The sequence below is a fragment of the Rhinolophus sinicus genome, linkage group LG10 (genome assembly GCF_036562045.2).
Source record: "Rhinolophus sinicus isolate RSC01 linkage group LG10, ASM3656204v1, whole genome shotgun sequence".
Classification (NCBI taxonomy): domain Eukaryota; kingdom Metazoa; phylum Chordata; class Mammalia; order Chiroptera; family Rhinolophidae; genus Rhinolophus; species Rhinolophus sinicus.
In genome coordinates, this window is record NC_133759.1 from 10,797,261 (window position 1) to 10,816,810 (window position 19,550).

Genomic DNA, 19,550 nt, shown 5'->3' on the forward strand with positions numbered 1-19,550 from the left:
GTTTAAATTATTACTTTGCCCAGAACTGAGTTCATCACCTTCCACTGATTAAACACCAGCCTCTTTTCCTCTCCTGTTTCTATCTAACTGAATAGCACCTACTCAGTTACCTAAGACTAAAATGTGGGAGACATCCCAGATCCTTCCTCACCCCACTCACCATGACCTTGTGAGTCTCTACCTCCCACTGCCTTTTGAATATGTCCACTATCTCCAAAAATATACACGATACTCTTAATAAAATTAAGAATACATACACACACACGCACACTCACACGCACACACACACACACATTGAAGGAGTTCGAAGAAATGAAAGGGAAAGCCAGTTAATGACAAGCACAGATTCAAGATGGTGGCTGCCTGGGCAGGAGAAGGCCTGAGACGGGGGCAGGTCATTGTCCATGGTCAAGTTCCCTCTGGGACAGTGGTTTCCCAAGTTTTAATTGTATTATTAAAAATACTTTTTAAAAGAGAGCCTCTCATGAACCAGTGACAAAAGACTGTCATGAACCAAGGATTATGTTCAATCCTGTTCTGTGTTCCAGAAGGAGAAAGGCTTCATGTTCAATACATTAGATTGTTCCCCAGTGGGGACCAGGGTTTGGGAAGGAGAGAGGAAGGAGATAAAAAAGACTATGTGGCCCAGGCAGGCAATCGTGCACAGCCACCAGAGTGGGGCTTGTCGGCTGGCCCCTATGATAATGGGCTACAAATAGAGAAATACAAATCAACTCCACTTGGTGCCTCTGAATTTTATTTTTTATTTGTTGATTCAAGTGAGATTGAACTTTTTAGTATAGTCAATGCCAGTTTGTATTTCTTCTGTGAATGATTTATTGTTTTAATGGGTGGGATTTTATAAGAGGTTTTCATATAGTAAGGATTTTAGCTTTTTACATAGATGTTGCAAACATTTTCCCCAGCCCTTCCTGGTAGAAGTTTATTTTTTTTCCAAGTAGAATTTTGAAATAGATGTTGACTCAGGCCCTCATCTGACCCTTCTAGTGTCCTTGACACTGATCTCACAGCTAATGGAAATAGCCAGTCCTGCTGGGGTGGAAACCCTTCTAGGGAAGTCCTGGGGTCCTCTTACTCCTCGAACCTCTCTCCCACCCTTGGGTTCCCGTCATATGGCATCTGGCTATGTATTAGGGGAAACCACACATACACCCTGTCCGCACCCCAAAAGCTCAGACTGGGCAGCTTAATTTGGGGCCAGGCTCTGTTCCTGACTGGCCTCAGGAGCTTGACCCTAATGTCTTCTTTTCCCGGTCCTCCATTCCACTCTTGTGCATCTGGGGTCTCCTCTGTCTGAGCCCCTCCATTTCTGGGGCAGCCGTAAGAACACCCAACACACATGGGCTGGTGTGGGAGTCTGTGAGCTGCTGGGGTAGGGAGGAAAGAAATGCTCGTCTGGACCTGGGCCTGATTAAGGTTTACTGGTAAGGAGTTGCCACTAATTAAACACCAGCAATTCTGGTCTGTCAGCATTGCTTTTGATCCTGACCTGGTTTCACAAAATCCTTGACTTTTGCTTTAACAAATAACCCAGTCTGATGACTGCATTGATCAGAGCAAGATATCAGGGTCAGCAAGCCTCAGGTTGGACCCTGCCACCTTTACATCGTTCCCTCCACCTGGACACTCTGTCGCCTTTCCTCTCAGGTCCTCTGGCCTCCTGATCTTTCACTCTGGGCATCTCTCCAGGTCCTGATCTCTGAGGCCACCGGCCCCTCCCATCACTTTCACCCATAGTACCAACAATGACAACAGCCACCAGCACCCCCACATGCACAGGACAATTGGCCAGGCAGCTGCATAGCCACGGTGGTAGTCCTATAAGGCAAACCAGCAAGAACCTGCCAGGCCCATTTGACCCAGGGGCAAAGTCACTTTTTCACAATCACATGGAAAGTCACTGGCTGCGCTGCATCTGAACCCTGGGTCTTCAGACTCCAGGAACAGTGCTTTGTTCCCAGTCCCATCTCATCCTTGGCTTCTGTGCTGACACCTCCCGCAGTTACTTAAAGGGGCCACCTGAGAGGGGTGTGATTTGGGCTTAGGAGGGCTTAGTGGCCCAGGATACTGCCCTCATTGGCTGGTCTAGCCGCTGCAGATTCCCATTAGTTCCTCCTTGCAAAACACAGCCTCCCTGTGGTTAGCAGATAATGGCCTCGCAAAAATATCCACACCCTAATCCCTGAAACCTATGAATATGTCACCTTATATGTCAAAGGGATTTCACAGAGGTTTACGGTTAAGGATCTTGAGATGGGGAGGATATCCTGGATGACCCAGGTGGGCCTAATGTAATCACAAGCGTCCTTATCAGGAGGAGGCAGGAGGGTCTGAATCAGAGAAGACGTGATAATGGAAACAAAAGTCAGAGTAATGCAGTTACAGGACAATGAGTGCAGGCATTCTCTAGAGGCTTCAAGAGGCGAGAAACAGATTCTCCCCTGACCCTCCAGAAGGAACGCATCCCTGCTGGCCCGTTTTAGACTTCTCTCTAGAACACGAAGATAATAAATTTGTGTTGTTATAAGCTACGGAACTTGTGGTATTTGACACAGTGCCAACAGGTAATATACTTCCTGTGACCCTGGGTGCCCTCAAAACCTCAGGCTGAGGGAGCAGGAGTGCAGCACGTCTACCTTCCTCAACTTATAGGTGGGGAAACTGAGGCTCAAAGACGGGGAAACCTTGTGCAAAGCATACAGTGAGGAGTCAGTGGTTGTACTGAGTCATGAACCTCATTTTCGTGGCGGCTCTTCAGGTCTGTTACCCCATCCCTAACTGTCCCTCTAGCCTGTTCTGTTTCTCCTTATTGCCTGAATTCATTTCGTTTATCTAGCAACACTTTGAGAGGAATGAATGGGGTTATTCCTAGCCTAGTATGAATCAGCAGGTGGTAAGGCAACCCCAGACAAAGCTCTGCAAAGGAACTTTTGGGGAATCCAGAGAACTATATAGAGGCTAGAGAGGCAGGCTTTAAAATGGAGGGATGTCAAGGGCCAGGTCAGCCGGGATTCCCCTACAGTGAAGCCCAGGGCACAATGGCAAACCACAGCTCATCCATAGGGCAGTTACATCATCCTGGTGGTGACTTCCCAAGGCTGCTTACCTAGGCTGGCTCCAGCTTTGACTTAGCAAGAATCTCTGGCTGAAGAGTAATGTCTCCTCCTGAGGATCCAGGGCTCACCTCCCAAGGCCTCTCACAGAAGTCTCAGTTGAGGCAATGAGAGGATATGGCTACGTCCATCTAGACAGGCAGGCAGCCATGTTAGCTGAGCTCCTTCTACGAGCTGAACACTCAAGTACAATTTTCTCTTTTAATCCTCACCATACTCTGGGAAGCAGTACTATTATGATCCCATTTTCCGGATGAGGAAACTGAGGCTTGGAGACATGAAGCCCAGTTGTCCACAGCTTCACATTAGCAAATGACAGCCAGGATTGGATGGCTCTAACAACACAATGTAGAACTGGTGACCCTTTCTCCCCAGCTCCCCTTCTCAACATGGACCAAACTTGAGTTTAAAAGATGAGCCTCTGATAGTGGGACTTCCGGCCTCAGCAACAAGTGGCAGGGAAGATTCAAAGTCAGTCATGAGCTGGAGCCAGCGCCTACAAGCTTGTGGAGCCAGTTGTGCAATCTCTGGGAGGCATTCGGCAGTCATGGAGGTAACGAATTCAGAGATGTGTAGTTGGTAGCTTGAGATTGGTCATGGTGGGAATGTTTAAACCATAGCAAATGGTACAAACTAGAGCCCCCTCCTTCCTGGGTGTGCCCCCCAACCCCCTACCACTGACAGCTGGTTGTTAAACCTATACCTCTATAACCCTGATCAGTGCCTCGTGGAGCTTGACCAAACCCTGACTGTCTCGCTGTCTCCCTGTCTGTGTCTCCCACCACCTTCCCCCTTTCACCTTCCACATCAATCCCACAGCCGCCCTCCTCCCCAGCCAAGAGCCCTTGAGGACAGGGTCACGTGCAGGTTCCCTCTCAGGTGTCCATGGCACCCCCATGCTGGTGTGCTGCCAACAGTGTAGCTGAGACCAGTGAACAAATAAACAAGATCAACTGTGACTCCAAGAGGCCACACTAGCTTTCAAAATATAAAACCAAGAATAACATTTGAGGTCACTTCTAGCGGACAATCATTGCTGGCTTCCTTACAACTTAACAATCATATCCTGTAAAATGTAACCTACACCGCCCCCTCCCAGAAGCCTGCCCAGGCCACTGGCCTGGTGCAACCCCTCTCCCAGCCCGGCAAGCACTCACAGCAGGGAGTGGTCCTTACCTTCAGTGGTCACCTCCTGGAAATAGAGTTACCTCGTAATAACCCACTTGCCTCCTGTGCCACACTGATGTTTTCCCAGACGTTGTGATTACAGTGCTAAGGTCCAGCTGCCAGCTGCTTGAAAAAGTTAAATATTGAGAGTCATGGTTGGCAGAAAGAAAAGCAGATTTATTCATAATGCCGACATTCTGGGAGAGCGGTGGACTCCTGTGCAAAGGCCATCTGCCCGTTCCTAGAATGGGCGGAAGGTTTTATAGGCACATAAGAACAAAGGAAAGGGGGAGTCTGTGAGGCAGGTCCCACGGCTGACGTGCTTCCTGGGGTCTGGTCTGTTTTAAGATAATGTTATCTCCAGACTGGCCATTGCAGCCTGGGGCTTTATGTGTCGCCAGTAAATTCCAGTGTCCTGGTGCCTGAGGAGTAAATTGCCCTTTTCAGAGTAGGATTCTGTGGATTAAACAGATTAACCAAGTCTGTGTAGCCTAAGGAAAGAGAACAAAACAGAGTTCTTAAGTCAGTCAGTGAGGGGAAAAAACAGAGAAAACAGCTGAATATCAGGGTGGATCAAACTGACAAGTGGTTAGACAGAAAGCTACTGTGTCCCTGGAAAATAAGACCTAGCCAGACAATCAGCTCTAATGCGTCTTTTGGAGCAAAAATTAATATAATCCAAAAGACGCATTAGAGCTGATTGGCTAGGTCTTATTTTGGGGGAAATACGGTATGTAGTAAGTTAAACTGCAAACTAGCTAAGTCTAATCAATCACATTATTGATTTACCGAATTTCACCCTTACTTTCCCCCGTCATATGTTCATTTCATTTCTATAAAATCAGTAAGGTTAGAGAGAAACAAAACAACTGTAGTATTTAAGACAACTTTTAAATTCAGGGAGACGGGCGATGACCACTCTTGCTACTTCCTGCTGACAGTGGGCGCCGAGTTCTTTGCTGTTCAGTTAAGGTGGGGAGGGGGACATGGAGGAACCACATGAGAACAAACTTGGTCAAGCGGCTGCTGGATGACCATCTGTGGATGAAAACTGCTGTGTCCCAGATGATACAAACTGTCTGTTTGAAGAGGAGCGTTAGGTCTTCAACTGACTCAGAGGAACAGGGGCGACAGGCTTCCTTTCTGGGGAGTCCTGCGGAGACTTGAATGAAACAGGTTTGATTCGAGGGAAGTGGACCCAGCCAATGACCCTCTGAAGCCCGACAACCGTTGGGGTGCTTGGGAAGAACTGTAAAGGGTCCCTTGCATTTAGGAGCTAACTGGTCTGTCAGAGACCCCCTCCCGCTCTGGGCTTCTAATAGTCCTTGGTCCCCTGGCTTTCCAGGGGTTATAATGTCTGGAGGGGTCGGTCTGGGGGAGGTACCGGTCCCCCATATTTCCTAAGTGCCTGTTGAGCCTCTCCCACATTAACAATATAGGAAATAACAGAATTGAGGTCAGAATCCAAAGCAATGGGCAGCAATTAGAGCCAGGGCTTAGTGTCTCCTGACAAAACTTTTCCAGAGTCCTTCTGAAGTCTGATGTGCTCGTTTTACACTTCCTCTAAGGTATAGGCTAATGGAAGGAAGCTAAGCGTAATGTTTTCCCTATCCTGACTGAATAGTATAATGGTTCTGGCCCACTGTTACATCCCAGATAAAGAGGTTCCGATCCTAGAGAAGGCCAGGAAATTTGTTTAAATGTCTTTAACAACTGAGATAAGGAAAACGAGGAAAGAAACAGTGAGACTGTAGATGAGGCCAGAGGCAGGCGAGATTTGGGGCTGCAGTTCATAGGCAGGCCAAGTCCAAGGCCACTTCGGAGTCAGCCCGGCAGCTCCAGAAGAGAACAAAGAGTCTGCTTTGGATGTGGAAGCCCAGACCACTGGAGTAAGGAGTGTCCTCAGCCTCCAAAGCAGCCGTGCCCCCTGTGCAAACTACAAGGGCACTGAAAGAGGGACTGTCCTCTGCTCTGAGGGGAGTGGGGACCAACTCCTTCCCCACAAATGCTGTGATTGACTGCCCAGTGGCTCCTCAGAAGAAAAGAGGCCGTTCTCATCACAGGGGAGGCACTGCGGGTGACCCTGATGTGGCAGGTGTTATGACGAGCGGGGAAAAGGAGGAGGAGGGACACATGCTAGAGTGGGGCTAATTAATGTATTTATTTAATAGCTAATCAATTTATTTAGCAATATGCAGTAGGAAAAGACAAAGGCAATTAATAGAATGTCCTAATGACAGAAAAGCAAAGGTGGTTAAGACTAAACTATACACATTGATAACAATGTCATGTGAAAGGAGTATATTGTAAGTTTAAGAGATCCCAACACATGTTTACTATTGATCAAAAATCACTGCTATATACACAAATAACATCAGTAAGGAGTATCCAAAAGCAGTAATAAGCTTTATAGGATAGTAACTATTACAGTAGATGCCAAAAGCTCACCAAACTGGCGGGGGCGGGGCGGGGGGAACAGCACTGGAAAAGTCATAAATCAAAACCTTGCCAGGTGTGTAGCTGAGAGAAACTCAGGCGTCTCCCACACCACTGTTTGCTATTTCCCAAGAATGCTGCTGATGTTGGTGTTGTTGTTGTTGGAAGTAGGAAGTCTTCTGATACTGCAAGCTGCAAGCTGCATACAAATTCCCAAAGATGCTAGAATGATGACAATTCACCAACAAAAGAAGTCTCTACTGTCCATTGAGGCAAGTTCCGATCTCTTACTCCAAAACAACCCAATCCTGAAAAGTAGTCCTGAAACAGCAAATCTTCTGAACAGCAATCTCTTGAAACAGCAATCAGTCAATCTCAATCCACCTAAGGTCTATCTTATATATCTTTTTAGATATACCCCAGAGCCAAGCTTTGTGTTCTACCACCCCTCTCAAGGAATAGCCAGTTCCGGGAGGGTCCGGCAGTCAATTTAAAAAAAGAAAAAGAAAATGTATTACTTATCCGGCTGAAGGGCTAGTTCATCCGGACAAGCAATATCTACTGTTCCTGCTTGGGACCATCAGCCCAAGGTCTTCCAAAGCCTGGCAACGTGCCTGTCACGTCGTCCTGATATAACTTAGCTACTTCACTTCATCTGCCGATGTGGACAAAACAAGACAGAACAAAGAGGGACTTCTCTCAACCCCTGATCAAGAATTTCTTTAACCCTAAGCTAACCAGCACCTCACAGCACAGAAAGAACAGCAAACATTAGCTCATATCTCCCCTGCTCGGGAGGATGAGACCAAAGGGGGAATTTACTCAACCCCTGATCACAGTACAGAAATCACCTCACATACAAGAACAGACAAAAGCTAATAGACAAAAGCTCACATCAACCAATGAAGGCGAATTTTCTTCAACCTCTTCCCTATAAGCAGGTAAGCCTCTTAATTTCCTGATTGATTGTAGGAGTCATTTATTCTGTCTGGACTGCTCACTCTGGACCTGTTTCCTCCGAAACCTCCTCGGTGATGTAAATAAAGCTCCTAAATTTGGGCTCATACTCAAGCCTGTGCCTTACCATTGGCGTGTACCTTAGAGGAAGTGTAAAACGAGCACATCAGACTTCAGAAGGACTCTGGAAAAGTTTTGTCAGGAAACACTAAGCCCTGGCTCTAATTGCTGCCCATTGCTTTGGATTCTGACTTCAATTCTGTTATTTCCTATATTGTTAATGTGGGAGAGGCTCAACAGGCACTTAGGAAATATGGGGGACCGGTACCTCCCCCAGACCGACCCCTCCAGACATTATAACCCCTGGAAAGCCAGGGGACCAAGGACTATTAGAAGCCCAGAGCGGGAGGGGGTCTCTGATAGACCAGTTAGCTCCTAAATGCAAGGGACCCTTTACAGTTCTTCCCAAGCACCCCAACGGTTGTCGGGCTTCAGAGGGTCATTGGCTGGGTCCACTTCCCTCGAATCAAACCTGTTTCACTCAAGTCTCCACAGGACTCCCCAGAAAGGAAGCCTGTCGCCCCTGTTCCTCTGAGTCAGTTGAAGACCTAACGCTCCTCTTCAAACAGACAGTTTGTATCATCTGGGACACAGCAGTTTTCATCTACAGATGGTCATCCAGCAGCCGCTTGACCAAGTTTGTTCTCATGTGGTTCCTCCATGTCCCCCTCCCCACCTTAACTGAACAGCAAAGAACTCGGGCGCCCACTGTCAGCAGGAAGTAGCAAGAGTGGTCGTCGCCCGTCTCCCTGAATTTAAAAGTTGTCTTAAATACTACAGTTGTTTTGTTTCTCTCTAACCTTACTGATTTTATAGAAACGAAATGAACATGTGACGGGGGAAAGTAAGGGTGAAATTCGGTAAATCAACAATGTAATTGGACTTAGCTAGTTTGCAGTTTGACTCACCACATAGCTTTCTGTCTGGCCACTTGCCAGTTTGATCCACCCTGATATTCAGCTGTTTTCTCTGTTTCTCCCCTCACTGATTGACTTAAGAACTCTGTTTTGTTCCCGTTCCTTAGGTTACACCGATTTGGTTAATCCGTTTAATCCACAGAATCCTACCCTGAAAAGGGCAACTTATTCCTCAGGCACCAGGACACTGGAATCTACTGGCGACACATAAAGCCCCAGGCTGCAATGGCCAGTCTGGAGATAACGTTATCTTAAAACAGACCAGACCCCAGGAAGCACGTCAGCCGTGGGACCTGCCTCACAGACTCCCCCTTTCCTTTGTTCTTATGTACCTATAAAACCTTCCGCCCATTCTAGGAATGGGCAGATGGACTTTGCACAGGAGTCCACCGCTCTCCCAGAATGCCAGCATTCTGCACGGTATCAGTTGGAACTCACCGGCACCGGGCTGGCATCTGAGACGCATTCAACAAGTGAATGGAATTGATCAGCAGTCGCCTTCCTCCCCCGCTTCTCTCATCTCATTTTTCCTTTGCCTGGTTTTCTGCCTCCCCCACTGGTAGCCAGGGCACAGCTGAGCCCAAACCCCCCCTCCTCCAAGTTGTTTCCTCAGCCCGGGCCAGCTCTGTCCCAGCAGCCTTGACAGCCCATGGCCATGGAGCGTGACTGGCCCAAAGTCTCCACTGTTGGCACTTGAGTCACGTTCAAGTGCCACCTCCAGCTGGTGTAGTCCCCCTGGACTAGGCGTCATGGGATGTGCCTTGTTATCACCCCGAATCCCTCCCTCAGGAGGCTCCCTTGACTGCTGTGGCGGGGACCTGGCTCAGCTTGGGATGGGTCCCCCTCTGCCTATAATTCTCACATCCCAGCCCAGCTGGAAAAGTTGAGGCAAAAGTTGTGAAGTGACTCACTCCAACCACAGTCCCCAGCTGTGGAAAGCGCTCTGGAGTGAGGGCACACATGGCAGACAACCTGCCTTTGGGAGAACTGGTAATAGTGTTGGGACCTCTATTTCCTCCTCCTGATTTTGGGAAAACACCAGATATTAAACTGTGTATATAACAATAAAATCCACCACCACAGCAACAATAATAATAATACCCACCACTTACAAAGCACTTACTAGGGGCCTGACTCTGGTCTCAGCACTTTACATGTATCAATTCATTTCATCCTTGTAATAACACTCTGAGGCTGAGGCAGGTACTATTATTATCTCTATTTTACATATGAGGAAACTGAGTCACAGAGAGCCTAAGGAACTTGCCCAAGGCCACACAGCTAATAAGTAGCAGAGCTGGGTTTTGAACCAGGCCCAGAGTCTGGCCTAGCTCACTAACACACAGGGTGAAGGGTGGGGACAGAGATGGAGAAGTGACAGGAGACCGGCTGCCATCGCTCAGGATGCCTGAAGGGAAGGCTGATTGGGAGGCTGATGGTGTGTGAATGGAACACAGGAAAAGGAACTGAGAGCCACACGAGAAAGACACAGGTAAAGCAGTGCAGCGCCACAGGAATGGCATGCGGGGACAGAACTCATGAATGACTAACTCAGGGGGCAGAAGTCACATCTCCACTTCACCGCTCAGTTTGCAACGACCTTGGGCTTAAACCTGCAGGCCCTGCCAGCCCCAAGACAAAGTCAGGGCTTCCATCCTGGAGCCCTTGACTTCCACGAGCCTGTTCTCTCATCCATAAAATAAATAGCACTTCCAGTGAAGGCTTTGGTGAGGATGAAATCGGGTGCAGTCATTATAACAGCTAACACCATGGATCCCTGACGGTGTGCTGGCTAGGACACCGGGGCGGAGGCTTTACACACATTAACCTATTTATCCTCACATCTACCTTGCACATGTCAAATACTATTATTTGCCCTGTTTTATAGCTGAGGACACTGAGGCACAGAGAGGTTAAGGAACTGGCCCAATGTCACAGAGCAAGTGAGGAGTAGAGCCAGCAACTGAAAGCCAGAGTCCATGATCTTAAACACTAAGTTACATCACCTCTCAAAGAAAATAACAAGCCAGTTATGGTCCCCCTCTGCCAAGCTTGATATGTATTAATGTCCTTATTGCTCACAACAACCTTAGGAGACAAGCACTACTGTTATTCCCATTTTACAAATGAGGAACTGAGGCTCAGAAAGGGGGAGTAACGTGCCCAAGGACACACAGCAAATGGACTGCAGGATTGGAAATCCAGTCCCTGCCTTCGGCTCCAGACCCTGAGTTCTGAACCACACCCTGGGAGCTGAGCCCTTTCCTCTGACTCACAGGACACACTGCTGCCCTTTGCATGGTGCCCCATGGGAAGCATCTCATTTGGGTTCATTGTGATGCATAAAACCCAATGAAAACAATAGTAACCAGTCCTGACATTTACAGGAGGCACTGGGTCCTGCCCATACTTCCTGAGGCTCTTTTATATGCCAGTCCTTGAAAGTCCTCCTGGCTTCCTTTTGGAGAGGCAGCAGATGTCACCTCCTTGGTTTCACAGGAAGCCCAGGGCTATACCACAAGCGAGGCAGAGCTGACCCCAGAGCCCTGACCACTGAGTCCCGGACCACTGCACACAATACTCTCTCTTTCTCTACTTTTTTTTTTACCCCTTTCTTCTGGCTGAGGCAGTCGGTCACCAGTCGTCGGTCGGGTGCTCACAGAAGCTCATGGCAGCTCTCGCTGGCTGCCGGCCACTCACGCTGGCTGCCAGCCACTCATGGTGGCAGCACCGCAGCCCGCAGCAGCACACAGCAGCACACGCCAACCTCCAGCTGCTCACGGCAGGCCAGCTCCAGGGAGAGCTGTTGTTCACAATCTTAGCTGTACAGGGTACAGCTCACTGGCCCATGTGGGAATCAAACCTGCGACCTCAGCGTTAGGAGCACAGCGCTCCAACCACCTGAGCCATCAGGCTGGTCCCACTTTCTCTACTTTTTTAACATGTATTTTTCCTGATCACAACAGTAACATATGCTTAATAAAAAGTGGGCAAATACAAGAAAAAAATAGAAAAGAGGCTAAAAGAAAAAAATGCCCCATAATCCTTCCCCTACCCCTAAATAACCCTTGGGAACATCTCGGTGCTTCTTGCTGTTTTCATGCCCAGACCCCCTTCTGCTACACCAAACCTCCTGGATTTGTAGAATCACAGAGTCTGACCACAGAGCATGGCCTTGTCCAGCCTCCAGCAGGGCAGGGTCCCCTGGAAGCCTCCTGGCTGACATGCCACCTCTTGCTCCCTGGAGATGTGAGGCCCACCTGCTCCCCACACTCCCTGGGCCCTCACATTACTCATTGTTTTCCTGGCTCCTATCGGAAAATGGGGATGTCTGTGACGTTGAGAGTCACAAGGCAGCCCCTCCCCTCAAGGCATATTTTGGTTAATGAACACTAAGCCGTTTTAGAGCGGGACCCTTCAAGAGGCTGCCGCCACCAAAGAAAGTGTGATTTGTCACATCTTTCCTGAATTATTCCTGCTTTTTTCCTTTTTGGCCTGTGGCTGTTGCCTGAAATTCCACCACTAGAGCTCTTTGCATTGTGGTTTCATTGCTATGCTGGTTCAAAATCAAATACCACCACCACCACCCCGGCACCCCGGGGAGGGTGGTACACTCAGCGTGGTACAGTGTGGAAGAATAGACAGAACAGATTGGTCTGCTCCTTAATGGCAGAGTAACCCTGGGAAAATTACTTAACCTCTCTGAGCTTTAGTTTTCTCACCTATAAAATGCCTCCTTCGTGGAGTTTTTATAATAATTAAATGAGTGCCTGGCCTATAACTATTGGTTCTCTTCCAGGCCCTAAAATGACACTTGGCTCAGGCTGGGATGGATGTGGGGGAATCCTGGAAGAGTTTGGGGGCAGAAGGAGGGGGCTGAGAACTCGGGGGAGATGGTAACAAGAGAGGATGGGGGGCACAAAGAGAGTGTGGAATTGTGCAAAAGAAGAACACAGAGCTGGGGAACCTCAGTTCTGGAAAGGGGGACCTTTAAAGACCATCTCCCATCATAGTACAGCTGAGGAAACTGAGGCCCAGAAAAGAAAAGAAATGGCTGAGGTCACCCAGTCATATCTGTTACCAACTCTCAGGGATTTTCAGAATCCACAAAGCAGACTCTCAAGGCTGGAGTCAAGTGGGGAAGGGACCGGCAGACCACCTTATACCCAACAACAGTTGTTGTAGAGAGAAATCTCCACACTGACCCATTAGCACCTCCCTCTCCCCACACCTGTCCCCTCTCTAGGCCCCTGGATCCTGGATCCCTCCCTGTAGTCCCTGAGCAGACCCCTCCCCACTCCTGCCCAGACAGTGGCCACAACCTACCAGAGCCAGACCCATTTGCGGGGGGTGACCACCCAGTGTGCAGGAGAGCAGCCGCGCCTGGGTCCTTCCTCCTCAGGGAAGTGCCGAGGGAGCGATTCTCTTTATAAGCACTTCCCCTCTCTGGACAGCGTCCTACACACATCCGGTTTAAGGCTGAAAAGTAACCCCTCTGCATGTGCCCCCAACTAACCTCAGCTGCACAGCCACAAGACGTCGCCCTCATTGAAAATGAGTCAAGCTCAAATGACCACCCTCTACCCAGCAAGGAGCACCCCCACCCAAAATAGTGTAATTACTCGGAAAAACATGTGGTGTCCCAACCACACCTCTGGAACGATTTCCCAGCAGTTGGACCAAGGCACTGACAGCCAGCCCACTCCAGCCATCCAGGCCCTCGCTCACCCTATGCAGGCAGCCTCCTCAGCCTCCAGCTGCACCAATCCTGGACGTCTCTCCAGCAAGCTCCCTCCGCAGCCCTCCTTTGCTGACTGACCACCGTAACTCCCTTCAAGCAGTGCGGTGTCTGCTTCACCCACAGTGTGTCAGCAATCTTCTCATCTCCTACACTTTCTAAACCATCTTCCCTCTCCCACTTCTCCCCCTGCCATCTCCATCACGGCGTGTATCTCTGCAGGGCACCTGCCTATTCACTTGTCTGCTCTCCGATTGGGTCAGGAGCTCCCAGGGCAAGGACCCTACCTGATCATCAGCTTGAGCCCAGGGCTGGACAAGAGCAGAGACTGAATGGACAAAGGTATGTGTGTGACACACTGCCTGCCTTATGCTGGGAAGCATGAGGGTACCATTCCACCAGGACAGCACCTGTGGCCAGGGTGAACGTCTCAGCCACCTTCACCTGCAGCCACACCAGCAGCCTGACACACAGCAGTGATTGGTGAACGCCCATTGCCTCTACCTGAATCACACAGTTATCAAATAATGCCAAGTGGTTACAGGTACTGGCATTGGGTACCGAGCCTGAATCTGGCTCTATGTGCACCTGCTCTGTGACCTAGAGATGGCGGCTTTACCTCTCTGAGCTTTGGTTTTCAGATTGTATTGGGGGTGGTGATGGTGCCTCCCTCAGACAGGCATGATGAGAATTGCATGCTCCTGGACAGGTGGACATGGACTTAGACATATGCTTTTCTCTGGGGTCCACAGGCCACCCAGAGTGGAGGCCACAACTGTGATGGGTTCTCATTCCAACAGAGAAGAGGAGGGGACCTTCCAAGTGAGTGGGTCTCCAAATCTCTCTAGTCCAAATGCTATATTACCAGTAGGGAGAAGAAGGCCCAGGGAGCTGCCCAACAAAAGCCCCAGAGTCCTGGGTCCATCCTGGGGAACAGCTAAGTTCTGGAACCTGGGCTCCTTCCTCATCCCTTCCCCCTTTTAAAAACTTTTTTATTTTAAAATAATTCTTAGACTTGCAGAACTAGTACCCAGAATTCCTGTATACCTGGAGCCAGCTTCCCCTAAGGCTAACATCTTACAAACAACAGTGCAACGATGTGAGCCAGGAAATCAACACTGACACAATACTATTGACTTGTGTACACATCTCATTCAAAAGTCATAAATTGTCCCGCTTATGTCCAGGATCTGAAGCAGAATCCCTCATTGCATTTGGTTGTTGGGTCTCCTTACTCTCTCCAATCAGGGATAGTTCTTCAGTCTTGTTCTCTTTCATGACCTTGACAGTTTTGAAGAGAACTATATAGCGTGTCCCCAAATTTTGGTTTGATGCTTCTTCATAATTGGATTGAGGTTATACCTTTGGGGCAGGAACACCACTAATGCGATACTGTGTCCTTCTCAGTGCATCATACCAGAGGTACGTGATTTCAATATGGGTCATCACTGACAATGTTAATTTTGATCCCTTGGTAAGGTGTGTCTACCAGGTTTTTCCACTGTGACATTAGGATTTATTCATTTGTAATTGATAAACATTTCTGGGGAAGTAATTTGAAACTACGCAAATATCCTGTTTTTCATACTTTGCCCATTAATTTTAGCATCTGTTGTTGATACTTGCGACAATTAGTACTGTGGTACTTGCCAAATGGTGATTTTCTATTTCCATCATTCTTTCTACATTTATTAAATGGAATTTGACTGTAAGAAAGAGTTGGTCTCTCTCTCTCTCTCTCTCTCTCTCTCTCTCTGTTTCTCTCTCTCTCTCATCAGTATAGTATCATGGGTATTAATTTTATTCCATTATCATCATTATTTATTTTGCTATTCCAATTGTCTCATCCTCTTTTGAAATCTCAACCCATCTGCTTCCTCTTAGGCTGACTTTCCAGCCACACCTCATCAAAAACACGTATGTACTCCCTGGCATACAGGGCAGGTTGTGGCGGGGAGCTTACAGCCTTTGCATGGACAGCCAGGTTTCATGGGAACTTACGGAGGCATCTTTTCAGCAAGGGCTGGGCCTTTTCCTGGAATTGGGCAGGTTCCAGTCAAGGGAAGTCAGTCTGACTCCAGGGGCAGAGGCTTCCAGGAAAGGCTGAGCCTGGCCAGGTAGGCCCAGGCCCCCGCACTGCTCTCCCATCGGTCATCCTGCCCACCCCAGATCCATCCCAATCTCGACGTCACCTGTATCAGCACCAGACAACCTCACATCGAGTTTTTGTTTGTTGACTGCCCCTTCTCACCTTGCTGCAGAGACAGTTGCTGAGGAGCCCAAGTGGCAGACAGCAGGACAGCCCTTGACCAAATTCTTTCCCGCAGAGGAAGTACTCTCCACCCAGGGGACAGTGCCAGCTCTCGCAGCCCCAAGGGCAGCCAAAGCAGACAGTGCACTGAAGTAAGATAAACTAGCTGAGGAGAAGGGAGACTTAGGAAGAAGGCTCTGAACTCAACGTCTTCTTTGCCCTCCTTAAGGTGTGTGAGGACTGCCTGCCCTGGGAAGGGAGTGGACCCAGGCTGGGAAGCCAGGCAGCCAGGATGCACAGGCCCCAGTGCTGCTTCCACCTCAGAGTACAGGCCTTCACATCTTCACTACGCTGACAGACTCATAACACACTTACATTTTTAACACGCTGGACACACCTACGACGTAAAAAGCGGCATCACATTTCAAAACACCTGCTTCTCTCTCCAGCCAAGCACTGACTGTACCTGAACATTTTGCCTACAGCCTGCTCTTTCCTGTCCTCTGTGACCCAGCTCCAGGCCCATCTTCTCGCAGAAGCCCCCCAAGTCTCCCCCAGCCTCTCTAAGCCTCCCTGATCCCCTGCTCTGAGCTTCCCAAGGCAGTACAGTAATTACTGTTCAGGGGCAAATTTGTCTCCTTACAAGAGTGCTAATTCCTCACGGTCGGAGGCCTGGTCCGTCCAGCCGGGTACCTGACGCCACCCACACAGAGCAGGGACGGGAGGGCTGGTGGCTGATGTACTGACGTAGCCCAACCAGCACTTGACCAAGTGGTTTTTGGATGGAAGAGCCCAGTTTGGCCCCCTTCTCATCCTCTGTCTCACTCTCTGTCTGTCTTCATTTCGGTCTTCCTTGGGCCAAGTTCACCCCCTTCTGGGCTGAACCCACAAGAGGGTCAGTCTGGTCCATCTCTAAGGTCTTAACGCTGGAATTTCTACCGCGCAAGCTCGCCCTTGAATTTAGAAGTTCTGTTAGCGCCCATGTGTACTCACACTGATTAGCTATCGTGCCAGAACCTCAGGCCCATGTCTTCCCATCACGGTTACTGACGCACAGCAGGAAGGATGTGCTCCTCTCCCCTCTCCCATTTCCTCTCTCTGTGCCACCCCCCCACCAGCCGGCCCCCTCCAGCCACCCAACATGGGTCTCCCTCCTTTGGTACATCTGCCCAGGGTCTGGTGCGCAGAGCCTTGGCACGGGGCTGCTTTCAGCTAAGGGGGTGGAGGAGGCATGTAACCTCTTTACTATTTTGCCTTGGTTCCAAACATGTTGGTTTGAAATCACTATATTCACTCATTTGTCAACACAGTTTCTACCATATATCACATGTTAGAGGTAATGTGGTAGATCTCCAGATGTTTCCTCTGTGGATCAGACCAAGCGGAGGTCATCACATCCATTTGGCAGACAGGGTTGCCAGGGCTCAGAGACGAACAGTCACTTCCCCAGAAGCACACAGTTGACAGGCGCCACCTCGACTTTCTGACTCCCATCCCAGCGCGCTCTTGCCCACAAAGTATGTGAATATTCTGTTTACTTCTTTGCTCCTTCCTTCTCCCCAGCCCCTCCAACTCTGATCTAGTTAGCTATTCCAGGAAAGAAATTATTTCTTACTCATCTGAGGATCCCTCAGCACTTGACAGGCAGTAGACACGCGATAAAAGTCTGTTGGGTGAACACACGCTTCTATGTAGAAAGCCTTCCCACGTTACCTACTCCTAGCAGAGCCTGGTCCCAGTACCTTTTGGACACAGAGACTCCTCTCCCTGGGGCTCCTCTGGGGCCCAGTTTCCTGACCGGAGAGCGGTTGTAGACGGTTGGACTTGACGATGTCCATATTTCACCAGCTGTGACACCCTGTTGTCGGCTCTGGAACTTGGCCCAGGAGGACTGCTGTCTGTCCTTCTGGGAGCAAATGACTGGAAACCAGGATGCTTGGTCAGCCCAAGGTCAGGAACGGCAAGCAGCAGCAGCTGGGCATCCCCTCAGGCAGGTATCAAGCAAAGAAGACAACATCGTCGAGGGCTTTGGAAACTGGTACTGCTAAAATAAAAAACAGACGGAGACCAGCCTTGAAAACTCCCTGAGCAGACAAAATCAGTTTTGTCATACAAGCAGAGTTTAATTTAGCTCGTTTTGTGAGATTAGCTTGACCTTGGGCATTTCTTGTTTTTGCCTCTGAAAATCATGAGCAAAACTTGAACTGTTTCCTAAGGTTGATAAGAGGTGACCACTGACCAATTCCCTGTCATTTAAGAAAATTCTAATATTACAGCCAATCACTGTAAGGGAGAAAGTCACTGCTTTTCTCACTATATAAGCTGCTTTAGAACAACACACCCCTCAGCCTCGTTCCATGTCTTGGTTTGAGTGTTCCCGGTTTGCAAACTGTCTTTTTTGGGTGCGCACGATACATTTTTACTAATTACTACTTCGATGATTCATTGGTTTTACTTTGGCTATTTATGAATCTTTGACAGTGTTCACAGCTGAGCCTGGAAGTGGGTGGGAGGCACAGGCGGATGGAGCTGCCAGCTTACGGTAGCCAATTTCATTTCTCCGAAATTCTTTTCGACACTTTCAACGGCATGGAAACTGAGAAGCTGACTGCCAATCAACAGCTGAGAACCGGAAGCCTTACCCGACCACTCCTTCACCTTTCCACCCCATCTGTTCATCCAGGAGACACTCCCTAAGTGTCTGTCCCTGGCCCAGGGGGCCTGACTACCCCACTTCCATCCTCCACCCCCAGCCAGTTGGCTGACTCCACCTCTCTTCCAAATCCAGATGTTTCCCCTCCTCAACAGACAAGTTCTGTCGTTTTATTAAGTTGTTGATTATGGCAATTTTCAGACATATATCCCCCCAAAGTGCCAGAATAATACAATGAACTCCCCTGTGCTTCTCACCCAGCTTCAACAATTAATCAACTAGTGGCCAATCTTTGGCACCTACACTCCCACCCACTTACCCCTTCCTATATGATTTTGAAGCAAATACCAGATATCATATCTGTAAATATCTTGAGTATGTACCTTTAAAAGATGGTCAAACCTAAAAAAGTTAACACTAATTCCTTAATATCATCAACTATCCCATCACTGGCCTCATACATTTTTCCCTTAAGTTTGTTTATTCTAATCAGGATCCAAATGAGGTCCACGCGCTGTGAGTGGTTGACATATACTTTAAATCTTTTAAAATCTATAGGTTCCCTCTTCACCTCCATCGTGTTGCTTTTCCTCCCAACTTATTTATTGAAGAAACTGGTTGTTTATCTTGTATGTAAAGTTCCCCACAGTCTGGATCGTGCTGACTGTATCCCGGGTGTTGTTTTGGTGGGTTCCCCCCACCCCCACCCTGTTCTCCCATCGCCCAGAACACCCTCCATCCCGTTCTCCTCCCCCTCACCCACGCCCCCATCTGCACACCCAGTCCTTGCCGCCCTTCCTCAGGGCACCCCTGGCCCGACCCCAGCCTCTTCCCTCTCGGGGAGGGAAGTGTCTGGCTATAAAAGAATAATATTAATAGCATGAGGGATCCTCGTGGTGATGAAACTATTCTGGTGGTCACACAAATCCACACATGTGATAAAACTGTGTGGAACTAAATACACACATATGCACACAAATGAGCACATAGAAAACGTGAAATCTGAACAAGGTCCATGGATTTTATCAGTGTGAATCTCCTGGTTGTGGTATTATACTATAGTTTTAGAAGATGATACCATTGGGGGAAACTGGGTTAAATGTATATAGGATCTCTCTGTATTATTTCTTGCAATTTCATGTCTATAATTAGGATAATTTTATTTTTAAATAAAAAGCTAAAAATTATTATGAAATATTGAAATATTTGTAAAACACATTTATGATATAGTAATATA

At 48.6% G+C, this 19,550-nt stretch overlaps 1 protein-coding gene across 11 annotated transcripts in view; it reads right to left on the reverse strand.

Annotated features, from left to right (window-relative positions):
* ACKR2 (atypical chemokine receptor 2) overlaps positions 1–19,550 on the reverse strand; it is a 39,023-nt gene that overhangs the window by 2,386 nt on the left and 17,087 nt on the right. For 3 of the 11 annotated variants that reach the window (XM_074312542.1, XM_019727521.2, XM_019727519.2), the window contains 2 exons: positions 17,403–17,704; positions 4,311–4,424 (listed from right to left, as the gene is read on the reverse strand). The gene's annotated coding sequence lies outside the window, so the exon portion shown is untranslated. Of the gene's footprint in view, positions 1–3,127; positions 3,266–4,310; positions 4,428–6,749; positions 7,335–12,997; positions 14,375–17,275; positions 17,295–17,402; positions 17,705–19,550 lie in introns of those variants that run through there. The other 8 variants (XM_019727522.2, XM_074312546.1, XM_074312545.1 and 5 more) reach the window with 8 other exon arrangements.